We start from the raw sequence: 12,432 nt of genomic DNA on the forward strand, positions 1-12,432 counted from the left end.
CTCTCTCCCTGTGTGGCTCTTGGACCCCTTGGACCTTGCTGTCTGCTTTTGGGGATTCACCTTTCCCATCACAGCACCACTACATATTGAACTACAGAGTTTCTGACTCTGTGCTCCCCTGTTTCTAGAGTCCTAATGGTATTGAAACCCTCTCCCTTCTCCTTTCTCCCTTTCTTGTTCAGTTTCTTGTGGGTGTTTCCACCCTTTGTCTTTCTCTGCAGATGTTTTTGGGATAGTGCTTTTCCTGTATTCTCCCCACTGTATCTATCTTCTCTCTGCAAACAAAAACAACTCCATACCCTCCAAGGCTTCTCTCTCCTACAGTTCACCTCTCTGCACCACGTACCAGCCAAGTTCTGTGACTCAAGTTATGCAGATTGTTGTGTTAGTCCTCAGATCAATTTTCTAGGTGTGAAAAATGGCTTGGTGCTGATCTAGCTGGATTTCAGGGATGAAAAAAGCAGAGAATTTCCATGCTATCCCACCATCTAGGCCTCCTCTCTCTTCTCTTTTTAATATTCTTGAGTCGGGTTTTGTGAGAAAGAATATCAATGCCCTTCAGGCAAAGACCACCAGAAACACATGTGGGATGGACAAATTGGGTTCATTATTGACAAATTGGGATAACATTCAGCCTGGGGAAATGTGGGGTGTTTCAACAAAAGGATGTTAAAATTACTGTGGATCTAGGCTGTGGTTGAGTAATTCTGGAGGCAAGTGAGAGTTTACTATGGATTGGGTGTTATATAGATTTGGTGTTGATTGGGTCAGAAAGCAAGGATAATTCCATGACTGGGTATCTTAACAAATCTTCTCTATGGGGAGGGCAGAATAGAATGAGGATAAAGCGGTCACAAGTAAAGAAGCAGCACTCATTTTAGCCAAGAGAGGGGATGTTTGGTATTCTATGGGTTGCCCAGTGACTTTTTGTTTCACTTTATTATGGTTTTGAATGACCTCATATCATGTTAATGTTCTGTGAGATTGTTTGCGTCCAACAGGCAAATAATATGGACTGGGTAAAAGCAACAGGCCAGCTTGTAATGACACTGAGTGACACTTAGCTTTGAAATCAGACTAGTTCCCTGATGTCAGAGACTTCTTTTTTGTTTGTCTATTTTTTGTTTTTCTTCAAAGAATTTCTAAATTCCCTAACATTACATTAACATGTCAAGAGCTGAAGTTTAGACCAGGGGATATTGATAACCATATAAGTGCTAGAGCAGAGCAAGGTTAGCCGTTCCTCTAAGACAAAGATTCTTAACCTTGGCTCCACATTGGAATCACTTAGAGAGTTTTATAAATACAGATGCAGGGGTCCCCGGCTGGCTCAGTTGGTAAGGCATGAGACTTTCGATCTCAGGGTTATAAATTTGAGTCCCACATTGGGTGTAGAGATTACTTAAGAATAAATTATCTAAAAAAAAAAAAATACAGATGCATGGGTGGCACCCCCAGAAGTTAATCTAATCGGTATGAGGTCTTGCCTAGGTATCAGCAACTTTAAAATCTTTCCAGTGATTCTGACGAGTGGCCATTGTTCAGAAGCACTGTCCTAGCAGAAGTCCGTGCCATTAGGGAACAACACTGTGATAGATGGATCATATTTGCTCTTAGTTAACATCAAACTATTTAGGAAATGTTATCAATGTCACCCACTAACTTGCCCACTGTTACTCCAGAACCAAACATCTTGGAGCAAACAAACTTCACCAAAAAAGGAAAAGTATTTTTCGCAACATAAACATTCTTACATGCTTGCAGAATTTAAAACAGTTAAGAAGTCTATTTTTCAAACTAAAAGTAGGGATACATGTTCCCATAAGCATTTTTCTCATTTTTAAAATTGTTTATTTGAAAACTTTAGTAAGCACTTACACATTTAACCTTAATCAATTCCTTTCAGGAAAGAATAAAATTACTCCAAATCTTAATTATCCTTGAAATTCAGGGATCGAGTTCAACATAATTTCACTATCTGGCTGTAAATATGTGGCGAATACTCAGTTGGGCTTTTTCAACCTATACTCCAAATTTTCCTAACAAACCTCTCACCGAAGGGGAGATCTCATTTTTTGTTAACACGTAAATGTTAATATGCCTGTAGTTTTTAATATTTTAAAAGACACCGGTAAAGAAGTAGCAGTGAGACTAGACAGATTTTGCATGTTATTAAAAGTCTTCTTCAGCTTAATGAAACCGACTTTTGACAGCTTTGGAGAAGTTTATGAGTCCGTGTCTCATCACGGAAGAAATACTGGTTTGTCTTGAAATTACCAGCTAGTCTCCTACATTAATTTTTCAACGGATTCGACAAAAACCTTTGTGTGTGGAGGTCATTAACGAAGGCTCTCTCAAAACTGGCCTGTAGCTTTGTCCTCAACAGTCAGCCTTAAGAGATTCCCTTTGTCATGGAAAAGTGTAAGTCAGACCCCCCTTCCCCGCCCTGAAAATGGGAAGTCTGTCTTCCTTCTTAGTCGCCCTTTCCAGGACTCGGCTGACAAGAGCATCCTGAAGAGGGCACTGTGGCATCCCAGTTATCTTCACAGCAGCCCTCTTACTCACGGACTCTGGCGGGGGGGGGAGGGGGGGGCGTTCTGTCGCCCTCCTAATGCCTCCCCACTCCCAGGGAGTCCTTCCTCTCTCTCTGCTCAGCTCCACGCACCCGAGGAGAGCGACCGCGGACGGCATCAGGGTGCTTTCTGCTCAGTGCCCCAGCAAGGCAAAGGGAACAAGCGCAAGCCAGGTAAATAGTCTGGAGGGATGATACGGGAGGAGTGATGGGCAATGGAGGATGATATGGGCAGGGGCCAAGGGGCAACCATTCCAACTGAGAGGCTTGTTGGCCTTGATTTCGCTGCCGCGGGAAAACGGGAAACATGGAAACTTGAGGAGGGAATGGCTGGCTGAAACCGGTAGCTGGAACACCAGCGGGAGCATTGGCTTCTCCCCTAAGGTAAGGCTGAGGCGGGAAACGCCAGAGGGAAAGGGCAGCTTCCTGAAAGGAAAATTAGGGGAAGCTCACCATGCCGAGCCTCAGGAAGAGTATCCCGGAGGGATAAATGAGAAGTGGAGACAACCTATATTCCGTTCACTCCAGAACAGCCACAATCAACCGCAACCTCGATGGCAGTTAACTTGTTCCAAGCCCCGCCCCTGGTCTGCACCCATTGGCTTCAAGGTCATAGCTCCTGACCTGATTGGCTGATGACCCGCACTAGCTGATGCTCCTCGGCACCATTTCCCCTGCACTACCAAGGCAAACTTTGAAGTTTTAAGGCCAAGTTTATTTTAAAATAATAATAAATAGATAAATAAAGGTGAAAAGGAACCCCAAGGATTTTATTGCTATATTAATGTAATGTTTTGGAACAATGGATTTCTGGCAAAGAGCTGATGGACACTGCTTTCCTAGAATTCTGGAAGAAGTGGGTTTCTTGGATAAAACAGGGTGGTAGAGATTTTGAAGTAAGAGGAGGCAGATTGATAGATTAGAGAGGGAGATACAGAATCTGAACAGGCTCCAGGCTCTGAGCTGTCAGTATAGAGACCGATGGGGGGGGTGGGGGTGGGGGCTCGAACTCACATCATGACCTGGGCCAAAGTCAGGCGTACTTAACCGACTGAACTACCCAGGTGCCGGCATTCCTACACTGTGAAGTCCCACTACCCCCCTCTCCTTAGTTCAAGATGACAGGATATCTCATTTTGCCTGTCTTTGAATGTCTATGTCTGCATGGATTCCTTATACATATGAAATTAGGTTTGATTTTCTCCTTAATCTGTCTCATGTCAATTTGATTTTTTTCCAGCTAGAAGGGCCTTGGAGGGCAGAGAGAATTCTTCTTCCTTGACAGTATTAAAACCTGTTTACTTCTAATTCTTGATGAATTGTGTTTGTTTAACACATGTGCCTTCAGAGTTATTTTGGTGCATTAGTAAATGCCACAAGAGTGGCCTAGCCTGTGTACTATAATCATTCAGTAGAAGCAAAGTCATGATCGCTTTTGACTGAGATAGTCAGTGAAGGTTCTCCAAAGGAGACAGAATTTGAGCCTTATTAAGACAGGCAGGAACTGGTTGAATGGATGAGTTTAGTGAAGAAATGTGGGTCTCTGGCAAAATAAAAATCACCTTATCTGCATTATTTGTATATACATGGGAGCCTTCAAGAATACAGAGATAAGTGATCTAGACAGTTATCAATAGTGTAGAATGTGATGTGGGGCCACTAATGAGTGGTCAAGAAAGAATTCTTGACACTTTTTGGTGCAAAAGCTGCTTTTATTATAGCCTGGGGACAGGACTCGTAGGCAGAAAGAGCTGCACTGAGGTTGGAGGAGTGACTGATTATGTACTTTTCTAGTTAGTGGGGGTTAGAGATGGCACAAGTCTCTAAGGAATTTGTGCACGTTAAAATCAAGGTCTCCAGGAGCTTGGAGGGCTAGCTATAGTTAAGGTAAGGTTGCTTTTGGGGCGCCTGGGTGGCGCAGTCGGTTGGGCGGCCGACTTCGGCTCAGGTCATGATCTCGCGGTCCGTGAGTTCGAGCCCCGCGTCGGGCTCTGTGCTGACAGCTCAGAGCCTGGAGCCTGTTTCAGATTCTGTGTCTCCCTCTCTCTGACCCTCCCCTGTTCATGCTCTGTCTCTCCCTGTCTCAAAAACAAATTTAAAAAAAAAAAAAAAAAGTTAAAGAAAAATTAAAAAAAAAAAAAGATAAGGTTGCTTTTATTGTTGTCTAGTAAAACATTAGTCATGAGACTCATCAAATGTGTATTAGTGGGTTATATGTTTGAAAGTTGATTGCTAATATATATCTTGAGGGGGGGCAGTGTTTATGGTTCTTAGAGGGAAGTAACACTAACAAGAGCAAAGCTGTAGCTTTAAAGAAGTCCTTGAGGGACCTGTAGGAGTATTGTAATCTGTATGCCTCAGGCTCAGGACTCCTGCCTGGAGACCTGGAGCTGCAGCAAAGCCCAACCTTTGTTCTTTTTCTCCTGTCAGTATGTATAACATAAAAGCAGTTATGTTAATCATTGTTGAAGGAGGTCATTGAGAGGATATGGCCACTGGTTGACCCTTAAGCTGGACCCAGGCTCCTCACTCCCTCCCCTGTCCTTGGAATATACATTCTGCCCGCTGTTCCCACAGTAGGAGCCATTTGTAAGGATGCAGCCTGAAGAGAGTAATGTGTGTTAAGAATACCTGAACAGTATGTGTAACAGAACCCAGGTGAGCCCTCTGTGTAAACTTTTAGGACTCTGGCAGGTGGGTACAGAGATCTGTGTATCTTGCAACTGCCTAAGAAAGCCTTGTAAGTAAGTTGTTTGCTTATTAAACCTGCTGCCTACGAATCTGGACTGGCTGCCTCTATTTTCAATCTCTCCTTGCTCTCCAAATACAGGGGCCCGTTTCAGAGTTCACTCTGGAAGCTCCCCAGTTTGCAGACCAGCAATTTTTCATGCAAGGAAATAATGAACTTTTTTTGTTTTGTTTTGTTGTTTAGAATTAGAGGTTGGCACAAACAAGGTAATGTCTTAGCAGATTTTGGTAGATAAACTAAGGTTACATATACATGGACTTTTGTGAAATACTATGATGTGTTTGGGACACTCTCCATAGTTTACTGTAGTGGGCAGTGGAATAATATCATTGGTCTTGATAGACAGGTAGAAGATTGTCTTTTTCTTGAGGAAGCTAAATAGCAAATACAATGGGGATAAGGATAGACCAGGAAGCTGAGGAATGTAGTTAAAAAAAAAAATCTCAAGAGATCAATGATTCTGGATTCCACGGATGTTCAATGGATGGCCATTAGAATGTATTAAAAAGTGAAATGGAAGAAAATCTTTAAAATATTTTTTTTGGTTAAGTTTTAGCAGGTACACATACACACACATGAACATATATTAGTTTCACAACTTTTAATTTTCACATATATATCAACCCGTGAAACTACAGCCCATAGAAAGATTCAGAGTATTTTCAACAACCTGGAATATTTCCTGTACTTCTTCCCAGTCAGTATCGCTTTCCCAGAATTACCTTTATTGGATTTGTATTACCCTTTAATATTTTGCCTATTCTTACATTTTCTATAAACATAGTATGTATTCTTTTGCCCCTGATTGCCTCCATTCATTATTATTTTGTGAGATTCATCCATGACATAGTTTTCTTCTTTCTGTTTTATTGCTGCATGGTATCTAATCTTATGAAGAGTACTATAATTTACTTATCTTTTTTAGAATTGATACCATTTGAATTGTTTTGAGTTTTGGCTGCCACAAATAAGGCTTCTATCACATTTTTGTGTATGTCTTTTGGTGGGCATATTAATTTATTTCTCTTGGGTGTATGTACCTAGGTATATACACCTTCGGTGTATATATCTAATATATATTAACTCCTAGGTATATACACCCAAGTCAAAGGGCATGCAAGATACAACTGTGGCAGATAACTGCCAAGATGATGGTGCCAATTTAAACTCTCACCCCTCTTTTTTTTTTAATGTTTATTTATTTATTTATTTATTTATTTATTTATTTATTTAAAGAGTGAGAGAGAGAGAGAGAGAGAGAAAGAGAGAGAGACTGAGCAGGAGAGGGATGGATGGGGGCACAGAGGATCCGAAGTGGGCTCTGCACTGACAGAAATGAGCCCAATGCTGGGTTTGAATTTACAAACCAAACTGTGACATCATGACCCAACCTGAAGTCAAGATGTTCAACCAACTGAACCATCCAAGCCCCTAAACTCTCACCAGTCTTGCCAACACTTGGGATTGACAATCTTCTAAAAAAAATGTTAGTTATTCTTTTGGATGTTTGGTATTATTGTATTTGTATATTTCATTTCCATTTAACTGATGAATGACAATGTTGAGCACTTATCTTTTCATGTGTTTTTTGACCACTTGAATGTTCTTGTTTATGAAGTGCCTGTTTAAGTCTCTTGCCTACTGTTAAAAGGTGAATTATGTGGGACTTCCATATCCCAAAGATAGAGTCTGTGTACTTTTTCCTATCCCTCCCAGTAAGTACAGCTAAAAGCCCTGGACATTATATATAAAACAAACATGAGAAAGAATCTTAAAGATGAAGGGAAGGAAGGCCAGATAGGGACCTTGAGACTTGAATAGCTGCACTGAGATGAGTTCCTTGGGTTTTCTTTTTGCCTCATTTTATCTCGGACTGGGTACTACAGAAGCTGGAAAAATGGAAATGCCAGTAAGTACAGATTTTTAAAAGACTTCAAAAAAAAAAAAAAAAAAAAAAAAAAAAAAAAAAAAAGCCTGTTCTTTCTAGCCATGTGGCCAGGAACGGATAATCTAACAAGACAGAAAATGTTTACCAATAACTGCTTTACTCCAGCCGAACTCCACAGGGAAACTTGAACCATCCCCTCCCTCACACACAAACAAATACACACACCAGCAAGAGCTGAGTGGAAAGTCTAGACCTGACCCATGCCAGACCTCACATGGTGCCAGAAACCTGCCCCCACTCCCATCCCTACAGAAGAGGGTAGCATCAGAAAAGGTCTAGTGGGAGCTAGGAATTGTATACCCACCTTGCAGTAAAGAGGTGCCTCGGGCCCCCATGACTCCATGGAGACCATATTGGAGCCTGGACTTCCACTCCCAACCAGTCAAATCAGGTACCCCTTGTCCTCCTTACTGGGGTGATGTCAGAGGAGGACAAATAGAAAGTTTGGACATTCATCACCATTCAGCTATAAAAAGGTTACTTCTCATGGTATAAGTGGAGGAACATCAAGAAGAAGGGTGCCATTACTACTTCTTAGCAATAAAGAGACAATTTTCCCTAGCTCTGTGTTAATGAAGACTGAATGTAGAACTTGAGCTTCCATTCTACCCTGCCAGTAACAAGATAGTATCCTCACTTTTGCTAGAGCAGTGTTAGCGAAGGCCTGCTAAAACATGGGATTTAAATATGGTCCAGTCTTATAATATTCACAATGTTCAGTTGTCAGTTAAAAATTATCCATTGTGACAAATCAAAACCACACTGAGCAACCACCTCATGCTGGTCAGAGTGGTTAAAATGAACAAATCAGGAGACTATAGATGCTGGAGAGGATGTGGAGAAACAAGAACCCTCTTGCACTGTTGGTGGGAATGCAAACTGGTGCAGCTGCCCTGGAAAACAGTGTGAAGGTGCCTCAAAAAGTTAAAAATAGAACTACCCTATGACCCAGCAATAGCACTGCTAGGAATTTACCCAAGGGATACAGGAGTGCTGATGCACAGGGGCACATGTACCCCAATGTTTGTAGCAGCACTTTCAACAATAGCCAAATTATGGAAAGAGCTTAAATGTCTATCAACTGACAAATGGATAAAGAAGATGTCATTTATGTACACAATGGAATACTACTTGGCAACAAGAAAGAATGAAATCTGGCCATTTGCAGCAACGTGGAAGGTATTATGCTAAGTAAAATAAGTCAGTCAGAGAAAGATACCATATGTTTTCACTCATATGTGGATCCTGAGAAACTAAACAGAAGACCATGGGGAGGGGAAGGGGAAAAAAAGTTACGGAGAGGAAGGGAGGCAAACTATAAAAGACTCTTGGATACTGAGAACAGACTGAGGGTTGATGGGGGTGGGGAAGAGGGGAAAGTAGGTGATGGGCAATGAGGAGAGGACCTGTTGGGATGAGCACTGGGTGTTGTATGGAAACCAATTTGACAATAAATTATATTTTTAAAAAAATCCATTGTGCTCCAAGACTCAAGATGGATTCAAACTTAGACAATAAACAGTTGCCAAATCCAACACGACACAAATTTTTAGTATTACCCGAATAGAATTTAACATAGCCATTATAAAAATACTTCAGTGAGTGGTTATAAGTACAATTAAGACTAATGAAAAAAATATGAACTCTGGGCAAAGAAATAAAAAGTTGCAGAAAAACAAAAAGGTGATATAAAGAAAAATTAAATGGGAATTTCAAAAATAAGATATAGCAAATGAAAAAAATTAAAAAGCAACAAATGGGCTCAATAGCAGAATGGAGAAGACAAGGGAAAGAGTCATTGAACTTGAGGAGAGAACAATAGAAATGACCAATTCTGAAAAACACAGAAAAAAATTCACTGAAAAAAAAAAAAGGAACACACCTTCAGGAACAAGTCAGACTAAAACAAAAGATCTAACTAACATTTGGGTCTTTAGAATTCCAGAAGGAGAGGATAAAGAGGGTGGTACAGAAAAAATATTCAAAGAAATAATGATTGAAAGTTTCCCAAATTTGGAAAAAGACACTCCTACAGGATCAAGAAGAAGAGTTAACTCCAAACAGGATAAATCCAAATAAATCCATGCCAAGACACAAGTTAAACTTCAGAAAGCTAAAGATGAAGAAAAAAGTCTTGAAAGCTGTTGTAGAGAAGTGATGTATTACTTATGGGGGGGGGGGGGGAAGACTAGTCAAATAATAGCAGAATTTTTATTATAAACCTTGGAGGCCAGAAAGAGGTTGCATATCATTTTCAAGTGCTAAAAAATAATGAACTTATGACTCCTATAGCTATCTCCAGGGGAAAATATTCTCCACAAATGAAAGAGAAATCAAGACTAGCAGATGAAGGAAAACCGACAATTTGTCACCCTAAATGACCCCTAAACGAATGACTACAGGAAGTTCTCTAAGCAGAAAAAATACAATAAAATAAGAAATCTTGGAACATCAGCAAGTAAGAAAGAATATGTAAGCAAACTTATGGGTAAATACAAAAGACTTTCTTTCTCCTTGAGAGTTTTATGAATTACATTTGATGATTGAAGCAAAACTGTGACACTGTCAAATGTGGATCTCAATGTATGTAGAGGCAATGGGTAAAAAAAAAAATACATCGTTAATAGAGGCGGATAAAGGAATGCAAAGAGAGGTAAGCTTTCTACACCTCACTAGAATTGGTAAAGTGTTGACACCTGTAAACAGTGATAAACTGTACACACACACGCACACACACACACACACATACACACACATAAACCCAAATACATCTCATGCATTACGTTATACATATATATATACATATATATAATGTAATATTTAGAATAACTATTAATAAAGCTATAAAGAAGGTATACTCAAAACACCATAGATAAATTAAGATGAAATTATAAAAAGTGTTCAAGTATCCTACAAAAAGGCAGAAAAGCAAAATAGAAGGGGAAACAGAACAAACAGAATATTAAAAAATAAAATGGCAAACTTAAGTCTTAAAAAATATAAAAATTATGTGTAAATGATCTATAGATACCAAAGGATTGAGATTGGTAGAACGGGTTAAAAAAAAAAAAAATGACCCAGCTATATGCTACCTACAAGAGACTCACTTCAATTATAGAAATATAGGTAGGTTGGAATAAACTTAGGGAAAAAGATATACTCTGCAAAGTAATTAAGAGGAAGCAGGATCAGCTGTATTAAATATGCTTCAGAACAACAACAAAATAACTTACCAGAGACAGAAAGAGAAAACACATGAAGGTGAATTGGTCAATATACTAAGAAGATATAACATTCCTAAGTGTGTGTTCACAAAACAACAGTACTGCAAAATATGTTGAGTAAAACTGATAGAACTGAAAGGAGAAATAGACACATCCACAATTATAGTTGAGGACTTCAACTCCCTCTGTCTCAAAAATTGATAGGACATGGGGCGCCTGGGTGGCGCAGTCGGTTAAGCGTCCGACTTCAGCCAGGTCACGATCTCGCTGTCCGTGAGTTCGAGCCCCGCGTCGGGCTCTGGGCTGATGGCTCAGAGCCTGGAGCCTGTTTCCGATTCTGTGTCTCCCTCTCTCTCTGCCCCTCCCCCGTTCATGCTCTGTCTCTCTCTGTCCCAAAAATAAAATAAAAAAACGTTGAAAAAAAAAAATTAAAAAAAAAAATTGATAGGACAACAAAAACAAATAAACAAAAAAAAAAACCTAAGTGAACAATGAAACAGAAAATCAGCAAGTACATAGAAGAATTCAACAACACTATCCAACAACAAGATCCAATTAATATGTATAGGAAATGCCACCTCATAACAGCAAAATACAAAAAAAAAAAAAAGGGTTTTTTTTTCAAGCGCCTATGGAATATATACCAAGATCAACCATATCCTGGCATAAAACAAACCTCATAAAAAGAGGATATATTCCCTGATCACATAGAATGAGACACAAATCAATAATAGAAAAATAACAGAAAACATTAAGAAACACAGAAAACATTAAGAAAAAAAACACTTTAATTATCCTTGAGTCAAAAAGGAAATCAAGGGAAATCAAAAATTACATTGAACCAAATGAAGCCATCAATGACAGAATTACAGGAGGGAAAAAAAATTCTTACTTTCAAATGTTCATTATTAAAGTATGCTGGGAGGTGGTAGTGAGTGAGCACTACTTTTCCACAATCCTAGCAGGAGAAAGACATTCTGGGTAATCTTGTATGAGTTTGTGAACATAAAATGCCAAGGGACAAGTAAGTGGCTGGGTTGGAATTTAAAGGAGGAAAACACAGGGGCGCCTGGGTGGCGCAGTCGGTTAAGCGTCCGACTTCAGCCAGGTCACGATCTCGCGGTCCGTGAGTTCGAGCCCCGCATCGGGCTCTGGGCTGATGGCTCAGAGCCTGGAGCCTGTTTCCGATTCTGTGTCTCCCTCTCTCTCTGCCCCTCCCCCATTCATGCTCTGTCTCTCTCTGTCCCAAAAATAAATAAACGTTGAAAAAAAAATTAAAAAAAAAAAAAAAAAGGAGGAAAACACCAACCCAAAGCATCAGGCAGGGAGGGCTTTCCCTTTGTTTACTTATTTATTTGTTTAAAAATGTTTATTTATTTATTTTAAGAGAGTGAGAGAAAGCTCAAGCAGGGGAGGGACAGAGAGGGAGACAGAGAACCCCAAGCAGGCTCTGTGCTGCCAACGTGGAGCCCGATGTGGGGCTCGAACCCATGAACCATGAGATCATGACCTGAGCCAAAACCAAGACTCTGATGCTTAACTGACTGAGCCACCCAGGTGCCCCTTTCCCTCTATTTAAAATACTATGTAGAGGAGGAGTTTATAGAAAGATGAAAGTGATCTGTGTCTGTTTTTTTTTTTTAATTTTAATACAGTGTGTATAATTTGAAACTATTTGATGATTTTACTTAAAACTTTTTTTTTTTTTTAATTTCCTATTCCAATTTGAGGAGGTGATTGTGGGGATGTAGATGCCAAGTGGAATGATTTTTAGAAACCTAGCATACCTCTGTGGAGAGAGGTCTTTTCACTTGACCTCACTCCTTGTGGAGAAACTAGTGTGAATTTTATTTTGTACATAAATAACAGGACATGAAAGACTGGGAAAAGTTAGTAGCAGGCCCCAAAGAAGGACTCACGAAACTTTCTTGCAAGTTAG

The 12,432-nt window shown here is 39.9% G+C and overlaps 1 protein-coding gene across 1 annotated transcript in view; it reads right to left on the bottom strand.

The window, feature by feature from the left end:
- The window catches only part of SLC9C1 (solute carrier family 9 member C1), a 109,443-nt gene extending 106,299 nt beyond the window's left edge, over positions 1 to 3,144 (bottom strand). Inside the window, exon 1 of the mRNA XM_045502030.1 lies at positions 3,026 to 3,144. The gene's annotated coding sequence lies outside the window, so the exon portion shown is untranslated. The remainder of the gene's footprint in view (positions 1 to 3,025) is intronic.
- Positions 3,145 to 12,432: the final 9,288 nt, after the last annotated feature.

The sequence above is a fragment of the Leopardus geoffroyi genome, chromosome C2 (assembly GCF_018350155.1).
Source record: "Leopardus geoffroyi isolate Oge1 chromosome C2, O.geoffroyi_Oge1_pat1.0, whole genome shotgun sequence".
In the NCBI taxonomy this organism is placed as follows: Eukaryota; Metazoa; Chordata; class Mammalia; order Carnivora; family Felidae; genus Leopardus; species Leopardus geoffroyi.